The sequence below is a fragment of the Lathyrus oleraceus genome, chromosome 4 (assembly GCF_024323335.1).
Source record: "Lathyrus oleraceus cultivar Zhongwan6 chromosome 4, CAAS_Psat_ZW6_1.0, whole genome shotgun sequence".
NCBI classification, from domain to species: domain Eukaryota; kingdom Viridiplantae; phylum Streptophyta; class Magnoliopsida; order Fabales; family Fabaceae; genus Lathyrus; species Lathyrus oleraceus.
In genome coordinates this window covers 3,363,480-3,367,907 of record NC_066582.1, presented here as the reverse complement: position 1 = coordinate 3,367,907, position 4,428 = coordinate 3,363,480, and the positions used below count along the sequence as shown (strand labels likewise).

The 4,428-nt window shown below is 36.7% G+C and overlaps 1 non-coding gene across 1 annotated transcript; it reads right to left on the bottom strand.

Moving 5' to 3' along the window:
* Nucleotides 1–3,312: 3,312 nt before the first annotated feature.
* Nucleotides 3,313–3,419, bottom strand: LOC127077553 (small nucleolar RNA R71). The gene has a single exon (XR_007787349.1). It is a non-coding gene; the product is annotated as a small nucleolar RNA R71 (small nucleolar RNA).
* Between the last annotated feature and the right edge of the window lie 1,009 nt (nucleotides 3,420–4,428).

Here is a 4,428-nt window from a genome sequence, read left to right as displayed (position 1 = left end):
GCAAGGTTAGTTAACCAAGGTAACTTGCATCTCAAGTAATGAGATCACATCAATCATTAGAGCTAATTGCTTGAACCTGAAATGCAAAGCTCAAAAGGTGAGTACAAACCACTAGTGCAAAGACTAGGGTCAAAGGCAAAGCAAAAAGTCAAAACAACAACCAATATTCAACATGAATCACATTTAATCAAGTAAGAACATGTTCTAAAAAGGACCAAATCCAAAGCATCAAGCAAAGTCATCACATGAGCAAGGTATGGCAAAGGCAATTACAAAGTACACAATTGGTCATCAAGAATGAAAATTCCATATTAAAACAGAAATGAATCAAACAATCATGAAAATTTTTATGTGCATACAACATGTCAAACATAATCATCATGCCAAAAATTGTAAACAGAAAAGCTCAATTGACATGTATATGAAAATGAACAAGATCAACATCAACTTGTGTGACACACATTGTCACACCATACATTCATGTGCCTAAAACAGAGATGGAAAATGATAAAAATGCACAACCAAGCCTCAAAAATCATGCAACATGTTGGGAATCAGCATACCAAATTTCAAATCAATTGGCCAATGTATGAGCATTTCACAATAGAATTGGTACAACATGTCACATTTGCATACATGTTCAAATAATCAATCACATTTAAATTTCCAGAAATGATAAAATCATGAAATCAGCATCACAAAATAATAGACATCCATATGAACATGTAGCAAAAAATTGGAAGTGATTTGGATTAATTTTCTAATTGTTATGACTTTTTGAAGTTGAAGAAAATATTGAAATAAAATGAAGAACACAACATGATAAATTGGAGGGAAATGGAAAAATGTGAATTAAATTTGAAAATGTGCATGCAAACGGAATCGAACCAGGTTCACATTAAAATAAGGCGCTGGTGATAACATGAAATTATATCATATTTTAGGACTTAATTCAATTAAATTATATTATTATTTACTTTAATTTATTTCATTTTATCAGATATTACGCGGTATTTCCTTTCTATTTATCTCAGGTAGTCTATTTGAAGCAAAAGTAAAAAAAGGAAGAAAAGGAGGTGCAAAAAGAAGTTTTTGGAAACAAATAGCAAAAGCCAAACCCAGCACAAAGAAGGTACAGGCGTTGTGCCTGTGACGAGCGTCACAGAGGTTGTGACGAGCGTCATGCTGTATACACTTGTGTGACGAGCGTCACACATGGTGTCACGGACGTCACACCATTCCCCTACATTTTTGCCTTCAGAGACGTTGAGTCCTATTTGCACGTTGAATCCTATTTCCACGCCTATACCTTCGTTACGTGAAGACCCTTTGACGCGGACTACTTCTGAAGACCGTTACGGAAAGTGCCAATATAAATACCAGCTTTGCAAACCCTTCCTCGGTTCCACGCTTCCAGACAGTTTCCAGTTTTCGTTTTTTTTGCATTTTTTTCTTTTTCCAGCAGCTTAAGCATATTCCTTATAGTCTTCTTTTATAATTTTTAGATTGTTTCTTTTGCAATTCTATTTTCTTTTATAGCACTTAATTAATTTTTCACACAATAGTTTCTACACCGGAAACTATTGTGTACCTTTTACCGGATCTAACCTTACGTTAGAATCTAGTTTTTTTATTCCTTCGCTTTATTTTTCTGCCTGATTGAAGAACTCAAGAACAAATCCAACCGGTCTGTGGTGGAGTGTTCAAGACTACTATTTAATTATTCAGGTTCTATATTTATTTGTTGAATTTATATATGCTTGTTTTTACTATTAATTTATACTGCTTGCCTGCGATGAATCTGTTTATGCATGATGTTTATTTAAGTCTGTTTAGCATGTCTGGCTAATTTATTTAGATATCGGTATGTAAAGTAAGCGGAATGAAGGAATCAAAACTAAGTTGGTTTAATTAAGTTTAAAATTAAAATCACTCTTTTTACGGTCTCAATTTACAGGTTTAATAACAAAGTTTTTGTACGAAAGTAAAAGACATAAAGAAGTTAAAATCAATAGAGCGAGAGTTTGAGGTTTTGACTGGACAGTGTAAATTGGACATTAGTTCTAGATTAGGGCGAGAGCAATTTTTAGAGTTAATTAAATTCTAACCTTTTTCAAAAAGTATTTTTAAAGATTGAATGTGAGGACGAGAGTTAAGCATTTGAATTTAATTATATAACCTAAGTCAACAGAGCGAGAGTTTGAGATAAGGGTGTTTAAACGATTAGTGTTTTCTTAAAAAGAGTTTCTACGGATTCTATTGTCTTCAAAAAGTGGTTTTTGACTTAACTATAAGTGACAACTACGTTAATATAAAATCATAGTTTATTCAACAGAGCGAGAGTTTGAGATAAAACTTTTAACCAATAGTGTCAACTGAAAAGATTTACTTTAAAACCAAGAAACCAATAAAGAATTGATTCCCTAATTACGACGAATTACATACCGATATCCGCTTATTAGATATTAATTTTAGATCTTATTTTAGTTCTAGTTTTTTCCCCCAAAAATCAAAGTATTACTTGCCTTAGCTTTACGAAGTAACCTTAGATAACGGTATACCGATTCATAAGTCCCTGTGGGATCGATATCTTTTAAAACTACGCGATAGAACTGTGCACTTGCAGTTTGTACCCCAAATTCGACTCATAAAGTCGCGATCAAGTTTTTGGCGCCGTTGTCGGGGACTTTTATTTAGTCGATATCGTAACTCTTCTGTTACGCTGTAGAGACTAAGGCTTTTCTTTCTCTTTTCTTTCTTTCGTTGATTTGTATGCCACGCACTCGCTCACAAGGCGACCCGTTCTACTTACAAATCAACGATATTGAACTATATCTCCGAGTCTTACGACGAATTCGGGAATATCGTGCTGCAAACAATCTCCCTCCTGTAGAACTTCCTGATTTCAAAAATATTTTCCCTTCGATACCCGAGATGGCAGAACCAGCTCGTGCTCTTAGAGATTACACCGCTCCATCGCAAGATGAACCGCATTCAAGTATTGCTCCACCCGCAATCGAAGCAAACAACTTTGAACTCAAACCTTCACTGTTGCAGGCAGTGCAACAGAACCAATTCTCTGGAAATCCTACTGAGGATCCTAACCTTCATTTATCCGTATTTGTCCAATACGCTGATACTGTTAAAGCTAATGGTGTCACTTCAGAGGCAATTCGACTTCGTCTTTTTCCTTTCTCACTAAGAGATAGCGCTAGAAGATGGCTTCAATCTCTTCCTTCCAACTCAGTCACCACATGGAACGAGTTGAAGAAAGTCTTTCTTGCTCGATATTTTCCGCCAAGCAAAACAGCTATGTTAAGAGCCCAAATAAATGGATTTAAACAGAAAGATAACGAGTCTCTTTTCGAAGCATGGGAAAGATACAAAGACATGATGAGACTTTGTTCAAACCATGGTTTAGAAGACTGGTTAGTAATTCATACATTCTATAATGGTCTCCTGTACAACACGAGGTTAACAATAGATGTCGCCGCAGGTGGTGCACTAATGAACAAACCTTATGCTGACGCTTACCAACTTATCGAAAGCATGGCTCAAAACCACTATCAGTGGGGAACCGAACGAACAATGGTGGAAAAACCTCAAACGAAAACTGGCATGTACGAGATAAGTAACCTTGATCATGTTAATGCAAAAGTGGATGCTCTGGTCTAGAAAATTGAAAGTTTAAATGTATCACCTCCAGCCACCGTAGTTGCCATAACTCAGAATTGCGAAGTCTGTGGAATCCAAGGTCACACTCCTGCAGATTGTCAACTCCTAACAGGAATCCAAGCGGAGCAAGTAAACTATGCTCAAGGAAGCCCCTACTCACACACCTATAACTCAAATTGGAAGAATCATCCCAATTTTTCATATAAGAGTAATAATGCTCTATACGCACCTGGACAATCTCCAAATCAAGCCCCAGCTATACCTCCGGGATATCAGAAGCCGATCCCATCTACATCTAACAATAACGCCCCTAGGAAATCCAATTTGGAAATCATGATGGAGAACTTTATAGCTTCTCAACAGCAAACCAATAAAGATTTCTTAAACCAGAATGTACACACTGGCGAACAAATTAAACAACTAGCAAGTAAAGTAGATGCCCTGGCTACTCATAACAAAATGCTGGAAACGCAAATATCACAAGTAGCTCAACAACAACCGCCTACTGCTACCCCAACTGGTACATTTCCTGGCCAACCCCAACCTAACCCGAGAAGCCACGCTCATGCAATTATACTGAGAAGTGGAACGGAAGTGGAAGGACCGTCTGACCCAAGGATAGAAAACCAAAACTCTAAAAGGTCAACTGAGGAGGAAAGTGAACCTAAGGAAAAGGAAGAAAGGAATAAGGAAACCGTAGAAAAGAAGGAACCTTATGTACCTCCACCACCTTATAAACCACCTATCCCTTAC